General features: G+C 41.0%; 1 pseudogene; it reads left to right on the forward strand.

Moving 5' to 3' along the window:
* Positions 1-291: 291 nt before the first annotated feature.
* On the forward strand, positions 292-25045 carry LOC141075741 (uncharacterized; annotated as a pseudogene).
* Positions 25046-27063: the final 2018 nt, after the last annotated feature.

A 27063-nucleotide genomic window follows, 5' to 3' on the forward strand; every position in this document is an offset into this window, starting at 1 on the left:
GCACAGGTCCCCATTAGGCAGCACAAGTCCCCATTAGGCAGCACAGGTCCCCAATAGGCAGGTAAATGTCCCCATTAGGCAGCACAGGTCCCCAATAGGCAGGTAAATGTCCCCATTAGGCAGATAAATGTCCCCATTAGGCAGCACAGGTCCCCAATAGGCAGCACAGGTCCCCAATAGGCAGGTAAATGTCCCCATTAGGCAGCACAGGTCCCCATTAGGCAGCACAGGTCCCCAATTGGCAGGTAAATGTCCCCATTAGGCAGGTAAATGTCCCCATTAGGCAGCACAGGTCCCCATTAGGCAGGTAAATGTCCCCATTAGGCAGATAAATGTCCCCAATAGGCAGCACAGGTCCCCATTAGGCAGCACATGTCCCCATTAGACAGGTAAATGACCCCAATAGGACCCGGCGTTAAAAAAAAAAAAAAAGTACTCACCTATGTCCCCCGCTGCTCTGAAGAGGCGCCCGCTCATCTCAATCTTCTTCCTGCACAGGCACACAGGCGGCGTGACGTCATCAGGCCGCGCAGGCGGCGTGATGATAATCAGGCCGTCTGTGTGCACTGTGCTCTGCTGCGTACGGAGGGCTGCGTAACGCCTTTCCTCGGCGCCTCGTCCCGCCCGCGATTACAGGGCCCGCCGGCATTGAACTGCAGTGCAGTTCATAAGTTCAATGTCGGCCTGGCGGGGGGCCGGATAAAAGTCCTTGGCGGGCCGCATGTGGCCCGCGGGCCGTAGTTTGAGGACCCCTGCTATAAGGTGTCAGGATGTTGCTGTCTATTTCTCCATGGAGGAATGGGAGTATTTAGAAGGACACAGAGATCTGTACAAGGACGTCATAATGGAGGTTCCCCAGCCCCTCACATCACCAGGTAATAGGACTAAATACACACGGCCTATAATTATCTGTATGTAGAGAATTAATTCAGTCCCTGTATATGTTTCCTCCAGATCTATCCAGTAAGAGGACAACACCAGAGAGATGTCCCCGTCCTCTTCTTCCACAGGACTGTAACCAAGAAGATCCCAGTGCTCCTCAGGATCATCAGGTAGATGGAGAGAAGGTGTCAGGAGATCTCCCCTATGATGTGTAGACGGCTGTGAAGGTCTTGTGCTCAGTCTTGTTTTATCCACCAGTATTATATGTTTTATACTTGTGTAATGAGAACGGTGGAGATGGCAGGATTAGAGCTGATCATAGATGGGACTTCTCCATCTGTCTGTGACTTTTACAATATTTGTTTCAGGGTGAAGATCTGACCCATATTAATACTACAGAGACATATGTGAGAGATGATGAGTGGTGTAAAGAGAAGATTCCCACATATGACTACCCAGGTGAGTAGTAACCACTGAATGCAGAGAAGTCACAGATTCCTCTCAGTCACCGGCTGTGGCTGCTTTATCGGTGGTGTAGTCCGGCCGTATTACCATGATCACCATTTTGCCTCTAGACCACAACATTCTCCTCCACCCAAAACTGTTCAAATGACTTTGGGCATTGAAAGCCCTTTTCTATAGACCTTACAACCTGGAGGATCCTCCTACCCCCTGGTATTAGTGTGAGGGTGATCCCTTAAAGAGAGATCTATATGATTACTTGTACCTGACCCAATATAGGCCGAGTGCGCGCTTAAAGAGTCACACTGAACACAGAGTTAGATGTCTACTCCTTTCTCAGCAAAGGCTTGCACACAACTGAAGTTTATTCTCAAGACAAAGAGACAGGAGATGGGTGTCACACAATCTTCTGAGTAGCCAGTGTCAGTCTATGATAGGTCCATTTCAGCTTCACTTCCATATATGGTATCCAGTATCTCAGCTTCTGCATTCCAAGGATTCCTTCCAGGGTATTGTCTGAAGACACAGACGCCATTTTGGTATAGAACTGACTTAGGCTAGTTTCACACTAGCATTTCACTGACCTGCGTCGGTCTGCGCACGGCCGCCGCTAAGCTCCAACCCAGGCCGCGCCTCCTCCCGGCTGCTCCGCCTATGGGCGCAAGACGCTGCATGTGACCTGCGTACCCTATCTTTAGCATTGGGTACGCAGGCCATGCGCAGGTATGCGTTTGCTGGCGCATGCGTCCTTTTGAGGGTGCGCCGAGCACACCAAAATGCAACACGATCCAGGATAGGGCCAAGTCTGTGATGCCAAGAAATGAGAGAATCTGTAGCAGGAGGGAATGGTCGAAGGTGTTGAAGGCAGAAGACAGGTCCAGGAGAAGTAGGACAGAGTAGTGTCGCTTGCTCTTGGTGGTTAGTAAGTCATAAGTGACTTTAGTTAGGGCAGTTTCAGTTGAGTGATGCGGTCGGAAGCCAGAATGTAACCGGTCAAAGAGGGAAAAGGAGGAGAGGTGGGAGGACAGTTCAAGATATACATGCTGTTCCAGTAGTTTTGAGGCGTAAGGGAGGAGAGATATTGGGTGATAGTTAGACACAGAGGATTGGTCAAGGGAGGGCTTTATGAGGATGGGTGTGATTGAGGCATGTTTGAAGGATGAGGGAAAGACACCATTTTTGTCCAATAACAGCAGAGTTTCCCTTTATCCTGACTTTTCAATTTGTATTAAAACCAACTAACTTCAGGGAGGATTGTGATAATCTCCAGGACAAACATTCCACCTGTGCCATGATAGATCTCTAAGCTGTGCGTGGCTGAGGGCTGTAATATACATTTATTCCCGCCTGCAGGAGATGTGTTGGCTCCAGCCCTGGTGTCATGGATTCACTCCACGTCATAAATTACATTGTTTTTCATCCTAAGGAATTCAGATTACTGCACAATCTCTCCTGAAATGGGGAGCAATATTATTTTCTCTAATCTTCTGCTCAGGATTCATAGTAGCTCCAATGGTCCACCATAAATGAGGGCAACTCTGGTTTACTGTTGTGTAATCTGTATTTGTAGTTTTCAGTTAATGAGATTCTCGTGCTCTGGGGCGGGGCTGTGGGCGGGGCTTTATGTGGTGCTCTGATTACATATTCATCTGTATTGGCTTATGACAGGTCGCTGACCCCTCACTGACCTGCCCCCATTATTACATAATGCATATAATAGCATTGATATTATTGGTGATAATGCCTATAATATTGTGGCTATTGTGAGGCTTAGAAAAAAAATCACATCCAGCAAAATGTCACCAGCGGCCCCTGTGCAGTAGCCTCTATCTCTTACTTATAGATACTACTGTGCAGGTGCCACCATCGCCGGTGACATTTTGCTGGATTTCATTTTTTTCTAAATCTCAAAATAGCCACGAGTCTAAACAGTGGAAACCCCCCCAACAAGTAACCCCATTTTGAAAACTAAACCCCCCCCCAAGGAAATGTGTGGTGGGCACTTTGAACAACCAAGTGCTTCACAGAAGTTAATTACGTAGAGCCGAGAAAATAAAAAATCATATTTTTTCCACAAAAAATGATCTTTTTGCCCTCCATTTTTTTTTCAAAGTGTAGCAGGAGAAATTGGACCCCAAAAGTTGTTGTGAAATTCGACCTGAGTATTCTGACACCCCATATGTGGGGGTAAACCACTGTTTGGGCGCATGGCAGAGCTTGGAAGGGAAGGAGCGCTATATTGGAGAGCAGATTTTGCTGGAATTGTTTGTGGGTGACATGTCACATTGTCAGAGCCCCTGAGGTGCCAGAACAGCATAAGCCCCAAAAGTGACTGCATTTTACCAAATACTTCCCGGAATGAATTCTTCTAGTGCTGCAGTGAGCATACTGACACCACAGCTGTTCCATAGACAATTATACCATTGGGCAGTGAAGACAAAATAATTACATTTTTACCACTAAAATGTTGTTTTACCCCAGATTTTACATTGGAAAATAGGTAGATAGGTAAATGGTCACTACACCCATAGATGAATTCACAGAGGGGGGTCATTTCCTATTCCCAGAGGGGTGTCATTTCCAAAATGGGGTCACTTCAGGGGGGATTCTGCTGTTATGGCACTTTGGAGAGCCGCTAAGTGCCAGAACAACAGAATCCCCCCTAAAGTGACCCCATTTTGGAAATGACTCCCCTCTGGGAATTTATCTATGGACAGGGGGCGGCACGGTGGCTCACCAAGGACAACATCTGTAAGGAGTTTGTATGTTCTCCCCGTGTTTGCGTGGGTTTCCTCCGGGTACTCCGGTTTCCTCCCACATTCTAAAGACATACTGATAGGGAATTCAGATTGTGAGCCCCATCGGGGACAGTGATGATAATGTGTGCAACCTGTAAAGCGCTGCGGAATATGTTAGCGCTATATAAAAATAAAGATTATTATTATTATTATAGTGACCATTTTCACTACATGGAGGATTTCCAGAAACACGTAGTGGAAGTTTTGGAGCAAAAATTGCAAAAATGTCATTGTAGTGCCCAATATATTGTGCCCAGCTTGTGTCTCTGGAGACCTCCCCCCACCTACCCCCAGAAATTGTTAAGTCAGCTCTACTCAAATGTGTCTGTCACTAAATAATCCAAATGCTTGAATGTCAAAACAGTTCAAAAACGTGGTTCTGTGTGGAAGATTGTAAAGCCGTCATGGAGGCATAAGGCTGGCAGTGATGGGCATTGTGGGTAATAATAGCGGGGATCATGCCTCATTCCTCTCTAGGAGCATACACGACATCTTCTCTGGGGGTTCTTTCTTGTTTCAGTTACTGGGATGAGTGCAATAAAATGTCGCTCAGTGAGTCTTCTCACATCTTCACATTCTAAAGGATTGGTGGGGACAGAATTTTCAAAAACAAGATTTTCAGTGACCTTTTCCTGATAATCAAGGAAAGTATCTGCATTTCCGGCTTTTTTGTATAACACAAAAGAATTATATGTGGCCACCTGAAACAAATACATGACTAACTTTTTATACCAGATCTATGATTTTCTTGATACCTGGTATGGCTGTAGAACCTGATCTGCAAGGTCCACACCCCCATATATTTGTTGTAGTCAATGACAGACACAGGTTTTGGAGTAGTGGATCCCTGTTGGTCTGCAGTGGCCCTTGTGGCATCTGTGTGGATCGAGCTCAGGATAAAAATACTAAAGCCCTCGAAATCCGCATCGCCATCTGACCCTGCACTTTCTTCGCTGTCAGAACATAAAAGTGCATAAGGTACTTTCACACTTGCGTTTTTTTGTGGGTTTTGGTGCATTTTTTTGAAAAAAACCGCATGAGTTTTTTTGCGCATACGTGCGCATTACAATGGGTGTTTTTCTGTAAAAAAGCGCATTGCGTGCGTATGCGTTTTTTGGGGGCAAGTCGAACGCACAAAAAATGTAACAGGATGCATTTTGTGCGCCCGAGCGCACACTTCAAAAAAACGCATGCGCATACAAACGCGTACGTGAGTATATGTATGCGCACCCATGTTAAAGTATAGGGGAAAAAATGCATGCGTTTTTTGGGGCTAAAAAGCAGCACAAAAAAACGCAAGTGTGAAACCAGCCTGAGCCTCCTCTGCACTATAATACTGACGGGCCATTTTATTTATTTTTATTTTTTTTACCGGAAATAGAAAACTACGACGTGATTGACGTGACCAAATTATTGGGGAAACATTTGAGAAAAGCCTAATTCTTTAGCCTAACACTAACCCTAACTATAGCACTAACCCTAACCTGCCTTATCTGTATTGTTACTTTATAGCACAATCGCTGACTGACACAGCTGTTTCCAGCAGCACTTGTAACACTGATTCTCCTCTAATCTGTCACTGACAGGAGATCTGAGGAGAAACCGCGTTTTTATGGGGCAGATCACCCGGGAAAGTTCGCTGCTACAACAAACTTTTCTAGTGATTTGTCTCATTGGCTGGTGTGAGGCTGATGTCATCAGGACCTGAACCAATCAGGTCTCGATGAGGTCAGGGGTCACAGGAAGCGTTGTGCGCCAGAATCCCCTCGTTATAAGCAGGGCCAGTTTTAGGCAAAGTGGGGCCCTAGGCAAAGTGTAAAATGGGGCCCAAATGCTCACATATTGCACATCACAGAGAAGCATTTTGGTTGTAGTTACATTCGCTGAGTTCAGGACGCTAAATGATTGTGATCGTCAATATAGAAATCGTTCCACACTTGTTTCCCGGCCTCTTTCCACCGTCTGAGAAAGAATGATGGGGACAGAACAATCACTATTAGATGAATCTGTCCCCAGACAGTATCATGTTATCAGCAGCACATCTACAGTTTACACCGGCGATTTGCTGCTGAGAACAATGATTTTTCTTCCGGCATAAACAATCCAATCACTCGATGAATATGCAGCATTTTGCTTGTAAAGTATAATACACCCCATAGTCCGCCATATATTATAATGTGCACCACAGTCCTCCATATTGTAAAATGCACACCCCATAGTCCTCCATATAGTATAATACACTCCCCATAGTCCTCCATATAGTATAATACACTCCCCATAGTCCTCCATATAGTATAATACACTCCTCATAGTCCTCCATATAGTATAATACACTCCTCATAGTCCTCCATATACTAAAATACACTGCTCAGTCCTCCTCAGTCCTCATAGTGCTCCATATAGTATAATACACCACCATAGTCATCTATGTAGTAAAATTCACTTCCATAGTATAATGCACCCCATAGTTCTTCATATAGCATAATGTATTCCCCATAGTCCTTGATACAGTGTAATGCAGCCCACATACAGTATAATGCAGCCACCCCATAGAGCATAATGCAGCCACCCCACAGAGTATAATGTAACCCCCATAGAAAAAAAATGCAGCCCCCCCTCATATAGTATAATGTAGCCCCCTTATAGAGTATGATGCAATCACCCCTCATAGAATATAAATATAATACAGCACCCCATAGAATATAATGTAGCCCCAAATAGAATATAATACAGCCCACCTCCCAATAGAATATAATGTAGCTCCTTCAAAGAGGATGATGCCATCCTCCCTCATAAAATCTAATACAGTCCCAATAGAATATAATGTAGCCCCCCCATAGAATATAAAACAGCCCTCCTCCATATAGTAAATAATGTAGCCCCCCCATAGAATAAAATACAGCCCCTCATAGTATATAACACAGCTTCCCCATAGATTAAAATATACCGCCCATAGTATATAACACAGCCTCCCCCCATAGAATATAATATACCCACCAATAGTATATAACCCAGCCCACATAGTATATAGCACTGCCCATATAGCACAGCCCTCATAGTATATAGAACAGCCTGCATAGTATATAGCAAAGCCCTCATAGTATATAGCACAGCCAGCATAGTATATAGCACAGCCCGCATAGTATGTAACACAGCACGCACAGTATGTAACACAGTCTGCATAGTATATAGCACAGCCCATATCTTTCCCCCCCCCCCCGAGAATGGCCCCAAAGTCCAGTAGTCACTGTTATAGTAAAAAAAAACTATCCTCACCTCTCATGCCTGCGCTGCTCCTGGCTCTTGTCTCAGCAGCTGCCGATGCGCTGCCTGGCACACAGTGAGTGCACGATGACATCATCGCGCACCCGCAGTGTCAGAGGCAGAGCGGGGAATGATGGGAGAGGGAGCATCAGCTAACACTCTCTCCTCCAGCATTGCTTTGAACTGTACCAATAGATGCCGGTATAGTTCAGTGTGGTGGTGGCGGGGGGTCAGTGCTGGCAGCTGGCGGGCTCCCCTGCCTCACAGGCCCCATAGCGTCTGTGTGATGTGCTGCTAGCTGGGGGCCCCTGGTGGAACGGGTGCCCTAGGCAGATGCCTGGTCTGCCTGCCCCTAACGCCAGCCCTGGTTATAAGGTGCGTAGGGTTCCTGATCAGCACGAAAGGCAACTGTTAGGTGGATTCATAACTGGCTTAGTGATCGGACCCAAAGAGTAGTCGTAAATGACTGCACATCCAGTTGGAAGAATGTCTCAAGTGGGGTACCACAGGGCTCTGTCCTGGGCCCTGTATTGTTCAACATCATTATCAACGATTTAGATGAAGGAATTGAGGGTAAACTGATTAAATTTGCTGATGACACAAAGCTAGGAGGGATAGCTAATACTAGAGAAGAGAGAGAGAGGATTCAAAAAGATATAAATAAATTGGAGCAGTGGGCAGCAACTAACAGAATGGTTTTTAACATGGAAAAATGCAAAGTACTACATGTGGGCAATAAAAATGAAAAAAGCATATACAGAATGGGAGGAATAGGGCTAAGCAACAGCTCATGTGAAAAAGTCTTGGGTATACTAATAGATCACAGACTGAATATGAGTCAACAGTGTGATGCAGCAGCAAAAGAGGCAAATGCAATTCTAGGATGTATTAACAGAAGCATACAGTCTAGATCACGTGAAGTCATTATTGCCCTCTACTCCTCTTTGGTCAGACCTCATCTGGAATACTGTGTCCAGTTTTGGGTGCCACATTTTAAAAAAGACATCAACATATTGGAGCAAGTTCAGAAAAGAGCGACCAGAATGGTGACCGGTCTGCAAACCCTGTCTTATGAGGAAAGGTTGCAGGATTTGGGAATGTTTAGCTTGCAAAAGAGAAGACTGAGAGGAGACTTAATAACTGTCTACAAATATCTAAAGGGCTGTCACATTGTAGAAGGATCATCTGTATTCTCATATGCACAAGGAAAGACTAGAAGCAATGGGATGAAACTGAATGGGAGGAGACACAGATTAGATATTAGAAAAAACTTTTTGACGGTTAGAGTGATCAAATAAAGCAAAGCCAATATCAATCCGAAATGAGAATTATTTCCCATCCAAATTTACAATGTAAAGCAGCAAATGAGATAAAATGTAACTTTTAATATACCAATTAAAAAATACCAAAAATAATGTCACCCACAAGTGAATTTAAAAAAAGATGCAAGATAAATGGGTGATCCTCAGAGGATATTTGCAAGCACCCAAACGCATCACATAAGGGATATAGAATGTAACTGATAAAACAGACAACAACCTATATAATGGATACAGCATGAATGAAAAGGTAGCACAATGCTATAGCCAATTGCACATGTATACACATGTATATTTTTTAAAGGCCAGACCACAGCTTCATAGCCTTTCATAAACGAGATTTCAAAAAAGGAGCGAGATTTCAAAAAAGGAACAATCTCACCGGTTTATGCAGACGGTCAGGAGTCACCAGGGATACTCTGTATACCAACAGGAAGGTAGCGATGTGAAGACAATACCCTGTCAATTCCCTTACATGCTAACCATTAACTGATCCCCAGGCTAACCATTGATCCTGAGGCCTATCTTGCAAGTATTGATGTTGAAGCATTATACTCATCTATTCCGCACACACATGGCTTGGAGGCAGTGGCATATTTTTTGAATACGAGAGGATGTCAATACCGAGAACATAACCTTTTTGTCCTGCAACTCCTTCGATTTTGTCTTACTAGGAATTTTTTTGTCTTTAACCATAAGGTGTACCACCAGGGTGGATAAAAATCTTGATTTTTTTAAAAAAATCAAAAAAATCAGATTTTTTTGATTTAAATCAGATTTTTTTGATTTAAATCATTTTTCTTTTCATAGACTTTAACCATCCCAGTAAAATGTCTGTTAAAAAAATAGGTTGTAAATTAATTGCCAGACTTACCACTAGTACTAGGCTCCTGGTGCATAAGAAGCTGTGGGGGTTCATTGACATTAGTTGTATCACTATCAACATCTTCATTTCCCTTCTGGTTGCAGTTTTCATAATGTGATTTCAAACGGCAAACAAGTCCTTGGATATCCTTTTGACAGTATTTGCACTTTGCTCTTGCACCTTTCTTTCCAAGATCTGCTGCTGGCATCTCAACAAAATGAACCCAAATAGGGTCTCTCTTACGACCTGCTGCCATGGCTCACACAGATCACTTATGAAGTTTGATTGTTACTACAGCCTGAGCCAAGCACTGCTGATGTTACTACAGCCTGAGCCAAGTACTGCTGACTATCCAACAAGTTTGGGCATGTCAACTGAATGCAGGGAAAAAGAAACTAAACCAAAACTGAAACCAAGCTAGAAGTGTGGAATTAAAGGGGCAGTATGAACAAAATGTGGAGGCTATTAATAGTTTATACAATTAAGACATGCTGCTTTTAAACACCTACCTATTGCCATATAGTAAAACAAAAAAGATTTTTACTTACTTTGGGGTCCCCCCCTCACCCTGGCGTTAGATCGTTGCCCCTAGTTTCGTCCGTGTAACTATGGGCGCACATGCACACTGCTCTCACTTCATTTTAATCGTGATTTATATTAAAAAAAAACCTTTTGATTTAAATCAGTGATTTAAATCATGATTAAAATCATGATTTAAATCGATCCGATTTAAATAGAAAAAAATCTTTTGATTTAAATCGTGATTTAAATCATGATTTAAATCGGCGTGATTTAAATCAATCCACCCTGTGTACCACCAGCTGAGGGGGACCGCTATGGGGAGCCCTTGTGCCCCGGCATATGCGAATCTTCTCCTCGGCTGGTGGGAGGAGATTCTGGTTTTTGGTGGTGATGAGGATGGGGCGTCGTCTGTGTGCCGTGTCCCTGAATTGTGGACGCGGTACATAGACGACATTTTTATTGTTTGAAGAGGCTCCGTTGAGGAAGTTAATGAATTTGTTGTGGCTCTTAACCACAATGATATAGGCCTGTTTTTCACTTCAGTCATTGAGACATGGAGACTGCCCTTTCTGGATATATTGATTGAGAAGAACGAGAAAGGGGAGATAGGGACTTCTACCTATAGGAAACCCACATCTACCAATTCCCTATTACACCGGGGTAGTCATCATCCTCAACACCTTAAGAAAGCAATCCCTAAGGGACAATATCTCAGAATTCGCAGAAATTGTTCTGAGACATCTAGTTTTGAGTTACAGGCTGGGGATTTGAGGGATAGATTTTTGAATAGGGGCTACCCCAAGCATGTGTTGAAGCAGGCCTATCAAGGCGCTAAGGAAAGCAGACGTTGTGATTTATTGACTACAGACAATGGGAAGCCCCCGGATAGTGATATCCTCAGATTCATCACAACATATGACAATGGTGCAATTCCTGTAAGAAATATCATAAAAAAGCATTGGTCTATTTTACAGATGGATAATAACATTTCTCCGTTTTTGAGTGATTCGCCTATGATCACATATAGGAAAGCACGCTCCTTGAAGGATAGACTGGTGCGTAGTCATTTTTCACCTTCAGTAAATAGAACATGGCTCCACAGTGACGTCATGGGCTGTTTTAAATGCGGCCATTGTGTAGCATGTTCGCATATTGGTGTGAGTAAGACTTTTGTAAGCAATGTGACCGGGAAAAATTATGTTATTAGACATTTCATGAATTGCAGTACTAAAGGTGTTATTTATAAAGTCACTTGTAAGCGCGGATTGGAGTACGTGGGAAAAACGATTCGAGAATTTAAGAGGAGAATTGGCGAACATGTGGGAGACATAACACATAAGAGGGACACTCCAATCTCAAGGCATATTCATGGTATGCATGAGGGGCAGATTTCATACCTTTCTTTTACTGCCATTGATAGGGTCTCTAAACCACAAAGAGGCGGCAATTGGGATCAATTGCTGTTGCAACGTGAGGCTAAGTGGATATTCTACTTGGATACTGTAACACCTAAAGGCCTCAATGAACAGATCAATTTTAATTGTTTTATTTGAATCCCTTCTTTTGCCTTTTTTCCAATTTTTTTGATCTATAGTTTGGATTTTTCTTTAAGCCTGAATCACTTTTCTGTCACCCATTATTGGGGACTGGCATATGTGTATACATTTATATTATATGCCTATACAGTCATGGCCAAAAGTATTGACACCCCTGCAATTCTGTCAGATAATACTCAGTTTCTTCCTGAAAATGATTGCAAACACAAATTCTTTGGTATTATTATCTTCATTTAATTTGTCTTAAATGAAAAAAACACAAAAGAGAATAAAGCAAAAAGCAAAACATTGATCATTTCACACAAAACTCCAAAAATGGGCCAGACAAAAGTATTGGCACCCTGTATTGTAAGGGTTCCAATGGATTGTGATGAATAAGAAAATGCTCACACAAGAATTGAATTTACTAAATTGATTTACTTAATAAGTGATAAGATTAAATAATAAACAGTATAAAACTATAAATACAAATGCATTAATCAGAAACAAGCATTATTCATACATTACATTATTCATATATTCTCATCTCCATGTCCTCTCTCTGGTCTGTCCCATCTCTTTCTCTGTGTCTCTCCCTGTGTCTCTCTCTCCCTCTCTGCTAATCAGTACCCTCCATTTATATGTAAAAACTTCTCTCAAGCCTTTGATGTCCCAAAGTAAGTGTGAGACTTAAACAGTATCTATCCTTGGATGCCAGTGAGACGACCCCCTGAGGCCAAATAGATGAGAGTTCACCAGTTGACAATCCATGGGCAAAGTTAACACACCCAATCTAATTATGGCAACGAAGGTCCTTTGTTGGTAGATAAGTGTAAGCCAGTTATTTGTTCTGCTTGGACAATTTGACCATCTGGTTGAAACAAGTTTCAGAGACCTTCTAGGAAGGTTCAAAGAGCTGAATATAGTATAACTGATCGAAACTATATCAATAGTTGGTATTAATTAATTGGAGTGTTGAAACCATTAAAAATAAATCATAGTATACATTCCACCCCTTGGTTTCAATCACTTTAATTAATTAACCTGTCACTAAACTATACCATTTATCATTATTTTCATTGCTCATATATATATATTTATTTATTTGCTACCAATAGAAAACCGCTTGGTAAAAAATAACATCCTGGGCTTAAAACGGAAAAAATCAAAACAAAAACAACATTGGACCAACAGGTAATGAAATATCAAATGTCTGTAGAAATCTTCTTTCTTCGGATCTTCTTGACCACAATTTTTAAATGGGTCTCTGTTGCAGGGAAAGCACGGGGATTATTATGCCCTCATCACTTTGGGGTGACTTCACTACTTTCCCTGGTTAGCAAAAGAACAGACTTTAAAGAGCAATCTGTCCCTGCCCTTCATGACATTAACCCCTCGTTTCTCCAAAGCAATGGGTGAGGGGAGTGCAGGTGTCCATGGCTGAGCATAAGAGTATCTTTCATCTTCTATTGCTGCAGCTGTTTAGGGCCTCACTTTATATGCCATATGCATCAGCTGGCAGTCATGAGGATTCACCCTGGCTGACGGTTCAGCATCATCTGGGCTCAGTCTCAGCGCTCAATTGGACATCTTCAGTCTACACACAAGACACAACCTGCACTGAGGGAAAGGGAAGTTCACAATCATACTTGAAAGTTCCAAAGTCTTGGCAGAGCTAACTCAGTCCAAAGCAACAGTCCAAAATAGCTCAGTCCTGGTGGCTTGTTTTCCACCCCTTGATCAAATGAATCAAACAAAGTTACCGTAGGTTTGTTGGTCCAAATTAATTGTGTCCAGAATGACCTTTGAAATTTTCTACTGTAGCAAATATTTCTACTCTAGATAATAATACTACATAAAATATATATCATGTGTATGGACTTATACACTGATCAAACACATCAAATTCATGTCAATCACATTTGCATAAGAACGATGATCATAATTACCAGTACAATCATGTTCATGGAGATCACAAAATAATGTTACTACTAATCAGAATCAGAACAATTACATGTTAAGGAAAACCGAACCCAAACCAATTCGCTATTAACCCAATTCTAACAAATTATTATTTTTTCATAATATACACATTACATCAACACACACTCTGGCTAAACCTAATGCTCTCATTCAGTAAGCAGAAGAGATTCTCATTTACATATAGACAAACACTTTGGGTGCCCACACATTTGCATTGCATGACTCAGGTGTAGGTGAACAAAGCTATATCAAGACATTAACAAACTAGCATTCATTGAAATCATTTAACATATATATTCTTCAAAACCCAATTTGCACGGGAGCTCCCAAAAAAAAATAAAAAATGTTAAAACTCAAAAATAAGTCATAAAATATAATCTTATATTAGGTAGATGGACTCCTTTTTCACTACTGCAGGAATGAACTATTTACTGTGCACTGTATTTACATGTTAATTAAATGGACAAGGTTTCTTCTTTCACTCCTGCAAACAAACAAAAGGTTAATTACACCCCCCACCCCCCAATCCAAATGACTGAAAAGAGGAAAAACAATTCCTTTAAAAACCAAGAATGAATTCAGAAAATGAGCTCATAAAAATATACCAAATAAAAATAAAAATAAAAAACACCACGTGGATTTTTCTTTGGCTGTGAACCAATTTTAATCAAGGGATATCCATGACAAATACACAAAGCACATACAGTGACAAAGACAAACACTTAGTACAAATAAGTCATCTATTTATCTTGTCAACCCCCCAGTATATTATCAGTCATCTATCTTTAGGTCAGTCTTAAATTCATTGTCTGTACTGTCACTCCCTCTTTGCCTTGTATGTTTCTCTCACATGGCTCCCACATACAGAATCATCTTATATCTGCTGTGGTCTTTTGCCTTTTAAAACATCAAGGTCTATTACAAACCCTCAGGTGAGGAATGCACATTTATGCATCACCAAGACCAAACCCAATTCATAGATCAGCCAGCGCATAGAATCATAGAATCATAGAATCATAGAATCGTAGAGTTGGAAGGGACCTCCTGGGCCATCTGGTCCAACCCCCTGCTCAAAGCAGGATTCGCTAAATCATCCCAGTCAGATGTCTGTCCAGCCTATGTTTGAAGACTTCCATTGAAGGAGAACTCACCACTTCTCGTGGCAGCCTGTTCCACTCATTGATCACTCTAACTGTCAAAAAGTTTTTTCTAATATCTAATCTGTGTCTCTTCCCATTCAGTTTCATCCCATTGCTTCTAGTCTTTCCTTGTGCAAATGAGAATAAAGTTGATCCTTCTACAATGTGACAGCCCTTTAGATATTTGTAGACAGCTATTAAGTCTCCTCTCAGTCTTCTCTTTTGCAAACTAAACATTCCCAAATCCTGCAACCTTTCCTCATAAGACAGGGTTTGCAGACCGGTCACCATTCTGGTCGCTCTTTTCTGAACTTGCTCCAGTTTGTTGATGTCTTTTTTAAAATGTGGTGCCCAAAACTGGACACAATATTCCAGATGAGGTCTGACCAAAGAGGAGTAGAGGGAAATAATGACTTCACGTGATCTAGACTGTATGCTTCTGTTAATACATCCTAGAATTGCATTTGCCTTTTTTGCTGCTGCATCACACTGTTAACTCATATTCAGTCTGTGATCTATTAGTATACCCAAGTCTTTTTCACATGTGCTGTCACTTAGCCCTATTCCTCCCATTCTATATATGCTTTTTTCATTTTTATTGCCCAGATGTAGTACTTTGCATTTCTCCCTGTTAAAAACCATTCTGTTAGTTGCTGCCCACTTCTCCAGTGTATTTAAATCTTTTTGAATCCTCTCTCTCTCTTCTCTAGTATTAGCTATCCCTCCTAGCTTTGTGTCATCAGCAAATTTAATCAGTTTACCCTCAATTCCTTCATCTAAATCGTTGATAAAGATGTTGAACAATACAGGGCCCAGGACAGAGCCCTGTGGTACCCCACTTGAGACATTCTTCCAACTGGATGTGCAGCCATTTACGACCACTCTTTGGGTCCGATCACTAAGCCAGTTATGAATCCACCTAACAGTTGCCTTGTCCATTCCATACTTAGTCATTTTTTCAATAAGGATTGTATGAGAGACTTTGTCAAATGCTTTGCTGAAGTCAAGATATACTATATCTACAGCATTTCCTTGATCCACCCAATCAGTGATACCGTCATAGAAGGAAATTAAGTTAGTCTGACATGACTTATTAGTTAGAAACCCATGCTGACTCTGTTTAATCACTTCATTCTTATCCAGGTATTGACATACATGTTGTTTAATAATTTGTTCAAAGATCTTTCCTGGTATAGAAGTCAGACTCACCGGCCTATAGTTGCCTGGGTCCACCTTCTTCCCCTTTTTGAAGATAGGAACAACATTTGCTCTTCTCCAGTCTTCTGGCACTTCTCCTGTTCTCCAAGAATTTTCAAAGATTATGGAGAGGGGTTCAAAAATTTCTTCTGCTATCTCCTTCAGTACTCTGGGGTGTAATTCATCTGGACCTGGAGACTTGAATTCATTTAGGTTAGCTAAGTGTTTCCTCACTATCTTTCTGTTTATAGATATCCTGGATTCTTCTATTCCCTTAATAGGACAGTGAATAACAGTTGATGTTGCATTTCCTTTCTGAGAGAAAACAGATGCAAAATAGGAATTTAAAATTTCAGCCTTCTCAACATCCTGTCTTACCAGTTCATCATTTTCATCCTGTAAAAATCCTATAGCATCTTTGACTTTTCTTTTACTTTTGACATATCCCCAAAATCCTTTATTATTGCTTTTGACATCTCTTGCAAGCCTCAGTTCATTTTCAGCTTTAGCTAATCTGATTTGTGCCCTGCAGGTTCTGCAGACAGCATTATATTCTTCTTTAGATATGCCTCCCTCTTTCCATTTTATAAACATTTTTTTCTTCCTTTTTAGCATGTGCTTAAGTTCTGTGTTCATCCATCCTGGTTTCCTTAAATGCTTCCTATTCTTCCCTCTTTTCGGAATTGTTAACAACTGTGCTTTGAGAATTTCATTTTTCAAGATTTCCCATCCTTCCTGGACATTTTTGTCTTTAAGGATATCCAGCCATTGGATCCCTTCAATTCTCTTTCTGAATCCCTTAAAATCTGCCTTTCTGAAATCTAACCTTGACGTCTGAGTCTTCACAGGTCTTCCGCCTCTAGTTATCCAAAATTCTAAAATAGCATGGTCGCTACCTCCTAGGGTCCCAGCCATTTTTACCTCCTCAACCATTTCCTCCCTGTTTATAAGGATTAGATCCAAGGTAGCAGTTCCCCTTGTTTTCTCCCCTACCTTTTGGAAGATAAAGTTGTCAGCAAGAGAGGATAAGAATTTCCTTGACCCGTTAGTTTTGCCTGAGAGAGATTCCCAACAAATGTCTGGATAGTTGAAATCTCCCATGACAACTATGTCATATTTTTTGGAGAACTTGGCCATCTGATGCATAAAGAGTTCATCTATATCTTCGGCTTGCACAGGCGGCCTGTAGTAAATGCCTACAATGGTGTCCTTTCCATTGTTCTGTCCTTGTATTCTTACCCAAACAGTTTCCACAGAACTCCCAGTCTCTGAAGCTTCAATCTCTGTGCAGATATACGCGTTTCGAACATACAATGCAACACCCCCTCCTCGTTTATCAAGTCTGTTTCTTGCAAATAAGTTGTATCCTTCTAGTCTTGTATTCCAATCATGTGTATTGTCCCACCAAGTTTCAGTGATTCCAATTACATCATATTTCTTTTCCTGTGTTAGTAGTTCCAATTCTCCTTGTTTGTTGCCCATGCTTTGTGCATTAGTATAGAAACATTTTAGTTTGTGATTGGTTTCTCTTTCTCCAATATTTTTATTAATTAGATTCTTTCGTCTTTGTTCTTCCTTTCCACTTCTAATAGCAGAGTTCTCAATAGCATTTGTCAGGTGTATGGCTTTTTCTGGTCTTTTGCTTCCCTTCCCATGTTGTTCTAGTTTAAAGCTCTCCTTACAAGTGTAGCAAGGCGACTTCCAAATACATGCTTTCCAGTCTTCGTAAGGTGGAAATACTCACATCACATCACAGTATGCTCACAGGAGTATTTATCATCATATATCAGCCAGCGCATACGTCACAGTATGCTCACAGGAGTATTTATCATCATATATCAGCCAGCGCATACGTCACAGTATGCTCACAGGAGTATTTCTCTTCATATATCAGCCAGCGCATACGTCACAGTATGCTCACAGGAGTATTTCTCTTCATATATCAGCCAGCGCATACGTCACAGTATGCTCACAGGAGTATTTATCATCATATATCAGCCAGCGCATACGTCACAGTATGCTCACAGGAGTATTTCTCTTCATATATCAGCCAGCGCATACGTCACAGTATGCTCACAGGAGTATTTCTCTTCATATATCAGCCAGCGCATACGTCACAGTATGCTCACAGGAGTATTTATCATCATATATCAGCCAGCGCATACGTCACAGTATGCTCACAGGAGTAATTCTCTAAAAAACTCTAGAATGAAAACAAACATCATTAGACATCAAAAAATGGCAAAACTGTTCAAACAACAATTTTCAGGGATATTCAATTACCTTTATAATTGGTCCATGAGGGAATCTTGGCTGGGGGTGTAGTATGCCATGGTATTGGAAGAGTGCAAGGGGCGGTTACAGTGGGGGCTTTGCATGCCTCCATCTGGTGTCCCACCTCTATCTTTCCAACCCCCTATCTCATTTGTCGCCACCCTCTTGGGTCTGGCAAGTTGCAATTTACCTTTTCTCCTCAGATCTTGCCATCTCCTCAACAGGTCACTTGTAGAGATCCCATCTATCTCCTGGAATGGAACTCCACTAGCTATCAGGTCACAAAACAACTCCGTCCTGCTCTTTCTAATTTGGGTATCATCCTCTTTTCTCCTTTCTTGATCTACTCTCTCTACTGTACTATTTTTTGATACTTTTGCTCTCTGTAGAGCAGATAGCTGGGAGATTAAATTGCATACTGTGTAGACAGTAGTGGAATTTCCCATAAGTGCACTGAACATAGTGAACAATGGGGCTTTGTATGACGCTGGGGCACCTTCTATGCACTTATTCTTCATCAATACTGTCAATATTGCAGCATCTGGTCCCTTCCAATCCTCAACAACAGCAAAGTGATCATTCAGGTCTGGCAAAGGATTGCGAGTTATGCCACCTATACCTGCGATTTCTATCAATCTCTGAACTCCATCTGCAAGTCTCCCATCGTGTCTGTGGTATTATTTCCATGGGAGAGTCATACACTTGTGCCACAGAATCCCTCACCAAATGCAGCAAAGAGAAAGTCTCTGTAGTGTCCCTTGCACGTCTCATTTTTAGATGTACCATAGGATCAGTACAAATACTACAAAGTCCTATTGCCTCAAGACGGTTCAAAATTATAGTATCGGCTCCCTGATCCCATAATCTGAGAATCCATGCTAACAAAGGTTCTCCTGCTTGCTGCCTGTACCTAGTAGCTAATTCTGATAATTCTCCTGCTGTATAATTCCTAGTTTCTTCAGTCATTGAAGCTTCTGCTCCTGTAGCTGCGTTTCCTGCATCCATCCTATCTCCACTACGCTGTGTGACTTCTCTCCTAGTTTTAGTAGTCACAATCGGTCTGGCTTGCTTTTCTTCCTCATTTGTCTCACAGCCATCCCATTCTAGCAAATCTGACCATTTCTCACGTGCAATCATGGTTCTAATCTGTGCAGTATGAATATCTGACACTGGCCGCTGTCTCCTCCTGCGCCTATTCTTATTCACATTTTTCATTACATAAGCTTCAAAATTCCTTTGCATATTGTCATGCTGCTTCATTTGGTCTCTCAAGGCTGATTGCAAGCTAATCCTTTGCTCTATAGCTGTATGCAGCTCTAAACGCAAGGTGTCTATCTCCTCCTGTAATCTTTGGGACACTTGCACAAAAATCCATCCAACGGCTGCTGCAGCTTTCTGCTCTTTTGCATCATACCTTGAGAGATCAAATTTTGCAGCCACTTCCTGGGGATTTGATAACTGCTGTCCCTCCATATACTTGTTACATTCCTGTGCCATTTCAGTCCACTTTCCTGGTAACACCCATTCTGGCAAAGATCTGACACTAGTCTCAACTGCTTTCCTACTCTTAACAAACTTATTCAATTTTGCAAACATTTTTATTCAAAACAATCCCGCTTCTGACATCAATTTGTATTGTAAAGGGTTCCAATGGATTGTGATGAATAAGAAAATGCTCACACAAGAATTGAATTTACTAAATTGATTTACTTAATAAATGATAAGATTAAATAATAAACAATATAAAACTATAAATACAAATGCATTAATCAGAAACAAGCATTATTCATACGTTACATTATTCAGATAGATGTCGACCAGTCATCCTCCATGAGCCCGAGAGAGATTGAGCACATGTGTCCTAGTTCTTTTAAAATGTCCAGCTAAAAGGTGTGTCCAGCCCCACCATGTGGGGAATGATGTCACAAGTCTATTGTCCATTGGCTATAAACACTTCCCCTCAATACCTGTTTTAACCAGTATATAATACAAGAAGCTAGAGGAGGGGGCATCCTATGTGCCACATGGCAGAAATACAGCAAACTGGAGGAGGGGCTTCGGAGCACAAGATAATCTAATTATGGCAATGAAGGTCCTTTGTTGGTAGATAAGTATAAGCCAGTTGTTTGCTCTGCTTGGACAATTTGAACATCTCCTTGAAACAATTTTCAATGACCTTCTAGGAAGGTTCAAAGAGCTGAGTATAACTGATTGAAACTATATCAATAGTTGGTATTAATTAATTGGAGTGTTGAAACCATTAAAAATAACTCATAGTATACAACCTGTAACTGCAGTTTCCATAAGAAAGAAGGATAAAGTACGGAACGAAGGAGAAGGGAACAGAGAGGACGTGGGATAGAGAGAGAGAACCCAGCCTATAGGTTCCAGCGCAAGGCCGGGGCCTGGTCCCTGAGGTTGTACGAACACTTATGGTTCTGCAGCAGTCACCGGTGGAGTAGTGGGCTGTAAATGCACTACTCCCATCATAGACTTGGGACACAACAGCAACACGGATGCAGAGAGCCAGGACCTCGGAGTAGAGGATCCCTGATCAGGCTACAGCTGTCTGTCATACAAAAAGGGTCTTAGGAACCCGGGACAAGAGGCACTTCAGAGTAACTTAGGACAGGAGTACTTCACAATTAAAGGCGCGATAGAGGAGACGTTCAGGAAGGCACATGTTGGCGGAGTGTTGGAAAAGAGCATTCCATCTTGCCTGGAGGTTGACTGAGTCTCTGACCAAGAGGACACAGTGCAGAGGCAGGCACCTGGGTGCACTACAGACTGTGAGTAAAGCCTTGGAACTACAATCTCTGATGTCCTCCATTCATCCTGAGCCAACACACTCAGCCCTGCTACATCTGGGCACCAGCATCTACACTGCGCTGGGACTACAGCTCCACCTGTGGGGAGCTGCTCCATCTATGCTGCACACACCATCAGTCCCAGAGGATCTGCATGCAGCGTCGGCTTAACACCATACTTGCCGAACACCACAGGTGGCGTCACAAACTATTCACATAAATCACTACAACAACCACCCCACTATTGGGCGCCCAGGGCCACGGACCGGGTCACTGCTGCTGTGACACATCCCCCTGACATCGGCCCGGTACGGAGTACCCCACAGCCCTGGGAGGGCGACCCATAAGCGCCATAGGACTGTAGCCAACCTCCCTGGACGTGGCTGCAGGAGGAAAATTGATGACAAATCAAAGAGACATAATATGAATGGTAATATAGCCCAGAAAAACTTGTAAACAGATTAAAGGTGAACTTCAAGCTCAAGGAACATCAGTGTCAGATCACACCATCCATCGTGGTATGAGCCAAAGTGGACTTCATGGGAGATGACCAAGGATGACACCATTGTTGAAAAAAAATCATAAAAAACACTGGAATTTGCCAAACTACATGTTGACAAGCTACAAAGCTTTTGGGAGAATGTCCTATGGACAGATAAGACAAAAATGGAACTTTATGGCAAGGCACATCAGCTCTATGTTCTCAGATGGAAAAATGAAGCATATCACAAAAAGAACACTGTCCCTACTATGAAACATGGAGGAGACTCTGTTACATTCTGGGGCTGCTTTGCTGCATCTGGCACAGGGTGTCTAGAATCTGCAGGGTACAATGAAATATCAAGACTATCAAGGGATTCAAGAGAGAAATGTGCTGCCCAGTGTCAGAAAGCGGGTGTCAGTCGCAGGTCATGGGTCTTGCAACAGGATAATGACACACAATACACAGCTAAAAACACGCAAGAATGGCTAAGAGGAAAACATTGGACTATTCTGAATTGGTCTTCTATGAGCTCTGACCTAAATCCTAATGAGCATCTTTGGAAAGAGCTGAAACATGTCATCTGGAAAAGGCAACTTTCAAACATGAGACAACTGGAGCAGTTTGCTCTTGAAGAGTGGGCCAAAATACCTGTCGAGAGGTGCAGAAGTCTCATTAACAGTTACAGGAATCATTTTATTTCAGCAATTGCCTCAAAAGGTTGTTCAACAAAATATTTTACTTAAGGGTACCATCATTTCTGTCCAGGCCCATTTCATGAGTTTTATTTTTTTTAAATTCTGTGGAAGCATGGCTGAAAAGCAATGTCTGACTTTCAGTTGTTCATTTTCATAGATTTTTGATATATTATTACTTATTTCAGATTCAAGTTATTTCTGTGACCACTGTGGGTTTTTCTGTCATTAAATCAGGGGTACCAACAATTTTGACCACGTGTGTAGGAGGAGTGAATATTTTGACTCCACAGCCACTTTCTGGAAATTAACACACAGTGGATGTTGGAGAGTGAAAATTACACATTTGCCATTTTATTACCCAGCACATAGTGCCCAGATTGGGCTCCAGGAGACACACACCTGCAAATTACGTGGGTTCCTCTCACTATAATATTGCTAAATACAGGGATCCTAAATGTTGTTTGCGCACACTGCAAGACTCCGAAGTGAGAGCGGATTTTGCTGGATTGGTTTATAGAAACTCTGTTGCTTTTCAACAACCTTTGAGCCACTAATAGTGTGGGAACCTCTGTTTTTCCATTGACAGATGATGGACCTGAGTGGGGACTTGTTTTTTGTGAGATGAGAATTGGTATTATTTTCACCTGCATAACATTGATTGGTTTCTTTTTATTCAATATTTGGGAGGCAGAATGAACAAACAGTTGAACACCGCACACTACTGGCTCATCCAACAAGGTTTTCTATTAGACTGTGAACTGTCATTGTCTTGGTAAATAATTAAAGTTTTTTACATAGCTTGCCATTTAATGGACAGTTTAAGTAGAAATGTTCAAAAATATAAAACTCAAGGATATTTTATTAATAAGTAATAATTGTTTTTTATCTTAGCAGATGACTGTACCATGATATCAGAGGGACAGTTGACATCTTCAATTTTTAAATCTGATGATCTTGAGATCCTACAAGATACAACTGAAGTGAATGCGATTACTCCAGATATATCATCATCCATTCACAGCAAAGATCTGTCATCTGATCCTATGAAACAGGTCCCATCTTCAGATTCATTACTGAGTAATAAGGGAACGCAAAGATTCAAAAGAGGCAATAAAAAACAAACTTCTCCTAAAGCAAAGAAGTCATTCTCATGCTCAGAATGTGGGAAATGTTTTACATGGAAATCACATTTTGTTGCACACCAGAAAATTCACACAGGGGAGAAGCCTTTTTCCTGTTCAGAATGCGGGAAATGTTTTTCACTGAAATCAGATTTGGTTAATCACCATAGAACTCACACAGGGGAGAAGCCTTTTTTCTGTTCAGAATGTGGGAAATGTTTTATACACAAATCAAATTTTGTTACTCACCAGAGAACTCACACAGGAGAGAAGCCTTTTTCCTGTTCAGAATGTGGGAAATGTTTTAACCGGAAATCAAATATGATTAATCACCATAGAACTCACAGGGGAGAAGCCTTTTTCCTGTTCAGAATGTGGCAAATGTTTTAGACTGAAATCAGATTTGGTTAATCACCATAGAACTCACACAGGGGAGAAGCCTTTTTCCTGTTCATAATGTGGGAAATGTTTTATACAGAAATCACATTTTGTTACACATCAGAGAACTCACACAGGGGAGAAGCCTTTTTCCTGTTCAGAATGTGGGAAATGTTTTAACCGGAAATCAAATTTGGTTAATCACCATAGAACTCACACAGGGGAGAAGCCTTTTTCCTGTTCAGAATGTGGGAAATGTTTTAACCAGAAATCAGATTTGGTTAATCACCATAGAACTCACACAGGGGAGAAGCCTTTTTCCTGTTCAGAATGTGGGAAATGTTTTACACTGAAATCAGATTTGGTTAATCACCATAGAACTCACACAGGGGAGAAGCCTTTTTCCTGTTCAGAATGTGGGAAATGTTTTAACCAGAAATCAGATGTGGTTAATCACCATAGAACTCACACAGGGGAGAAGCCTTTTTCCTGTTCAGAATGTGGGAAATGTTTTAACTGGAAATCACAACTGGTTTATCACCATAAAACTCACACAGGGGAGAAGCCTTTTTCCTGTTCAGAATGTGGGAAATGTTTTAACCAGAAATCAGATTTGGTTAATCACCATAAAACTCACACAGGGGAGAAGCCTTTTTCCTGTTCAGAATGTGGGAAATGTTTTGCACATAAATCACATTTTGTTAGACACCAGAGAATTCACACAGGGGAGAAGCCTTTTTCATGTTCAGAATGTGGGAAATGTTTTGCACTTAAATCACATTTTATTAGACACCAGAGAACTCACACAGGAGAGAAGCCTTTTTCCTGTTCAGAACGTGGGAAATGTTTTAACTAGAAATCAGATTTGGTTAATCACCATAAAACTCAAGTAGTAAGGGGGCTGTATTACTCGTCAAAAAGAAATCTGACAGGAGCTATGCCCCTATAAAAGTGTCTCAAACACGCCCCTTTTATACATTTTGATATCAAATTGTTGTAAAAGGGTCGTGTTTGATACACTTTTATATCAATTTGCTATAAATTTGATATAAAAGGTATCAGGACAAAATATTTACAGTATATGTCCAATTATTTTCTCTTTTATAGGCCTTTTAATAAAGTAGAATAAAAGGGTTGTGATTGAATCACTTTTATATCAATCGCTATTGTTTGATATAAAAGGCTGTGTTTGATATGCTTTTATATGGCCAATAAAGGTTCCCTTTTATAGCCTTTTTATACTTTAATTAGTATCGATTCATTGGGCATATTATTTATATGGCCAATATTTTAATAAAGGAATCAAATGGTTGCCTTTTATAGACATTTTATACTTTAATTAGTATCGATTCATTGGGCATATTATTTATATGGCCAATATTTTAATAAAGGAAACATTTTATTCGAATTGTAAATAAAAATGAGAGACGCCATTTTTATGAAAAATATAATAGTGTTTATTGAACAACAATCAAATACATTTTCATAAAGCATTACATTTGACATTTAAAAGCGTTACATTCATATATAACAATTTGTATATTTAATATTATAAATATATACATCATATTTCTTACATAATAATTTAATGCATTACAATTGAACAGAACCGATGTTACATAGTGAGCCACATGGATTGTAGTAATGGAACAGTACTTTTTTTAGGCATCAGTGGACCTTGTGTGATAACTAATGGTGAGAAGTGTAAAGGACGGATCGCCCGACTGGGGGTGGATAGGGTTCGAGGATTATACGCGCCATCAGTTTCATTCATGGACATTTTTAATTTATCTAAATGTGCTCTAGTAGTGGAATTACCCACAACTGTGGATGGCATATTTAACTCGGCCATAGCGTGCATAAATGTATTCCAGCCCCTTGGTAAATTCCTACCGGTTAGGGCATGGCTCTGAGTTGTGTTATGCACCAAATCCAGCATATTAGAGCCGGGTATTACAGTTCCTTTGAAAATAAACTCACTTTTATCATTCCACAATGTAATATTTGTGTTTTGCAACATCTTGTTTAGTAGAAGTTCTGCATTCTTTTTATATCGTGGATTTACATGACTTACAATTTCATTGACAGCGGGGCTTTTATCAACGGGTGAATTAGACAATTGTTGGTGATCAGATTCTGGAGTGTTAATGATCTTTAAAGTTGATTGTTCCTTAGCATCTTGTTTAGCATGAACCAAGTATCTCTGCAGTACATCACTATATTTTTTAATTTTCACGTCATCTGGCATGTCACGACGCTGTAAAATCTCACTAATTTCACCATCAAGACGTTGGATAACGCTTTGGCGAATGTCTGTGATAGGGGGCCGAAGTTTGATTAGCTCCTGCTTGGGAACAAGATACATTTTCTCGGTATGTTCCATTATTTGCCGGCAAGCAGGCTTGTTATTATTGGGATTGCAAAGCCTAAAAGAGGACCTATAAAGCCACCAGTCTGCTTCAGTAGCTGCTTCTTTTTCTTTATGCTGTGAGATTTATTACTCATGGATTTTATAGCTTTTCGCCACTTTTTTAGTATATTTTTTGTCGCTCTTTCAGAGGGATTCGACCTTTTAAGATGTTTAATGCAATCTCCCCTACAGCTGTAATTAAATCATGACTCGCATTGCACAAAATAGATTTTCTGATAGAAGGTGGGGCCTTCACCAGTGTTTTTAAGAGCTTCCAGTTACGCCGTATTCTCTCCGACATCTTTACAACACTATGGTCGCAGTGTAGAATGTCTGTTTTTGTTTAATATTCACTTTTTAGAAGTATTTTTCTTTTGAACATACACAGCCGGTAACGCTGGAGGAAACAGGCCCGTCCTCAAGCGAAGGTCCTCAGGGGTATCCGCTCTTAAGTCTAGCAGCAAATACCCATAAGGCACCCGTGTGGCATCCTCAAAAGCTTCTAAGAAATAGCGTGTTTTTCCTGGATACATTTGTCGCGCTAGTGTTACAATTTGCAATTTATCCCGAGGGTTATTAAAAAGGACCATGTACTTTGTGTTTAAATTTATCGTGCGGCTTTTCTTTCCTTGACAAAATATGTTTTGTACCAGGTAGAAAATGCTGAGGTTTCTGTGGTGGACATACTTGGTAAATGCTTTTTCTATTTCGCAGTTATCACTAGCACTCTCCATGAGATCGTCAACAATAGTCAAATTTACCTTTTCAGGAGGGAATAATTCATCATCTACGAATGTATGCGGCAGACCCTCCACAAATCTGATGAAGGGAAAAGAGAGATTTCATCATATAGTTTCTGCCAGCAGGAATAAAACCAAACAATATTATCAGGTTTATGAGAAAAATGAGTGTCAATATTATGTAACAA

This window comes from Dendrobates tinctorius, unplaced genomic scaffold (genome assembly GCF_039654945.1).
Source record: "Dendrobates tinctorius isolate UK_male_01 unplaced genomic scaffold, ASM3965494v1 ptg000368l, whole genome shotgun sequence".
Lineage (NCBI taxonomy): Eukaryota > Metazoa > Chordata > Amphibia > Anura > Dendrobatidae > Dendrobates > Dendrobates tinctorius.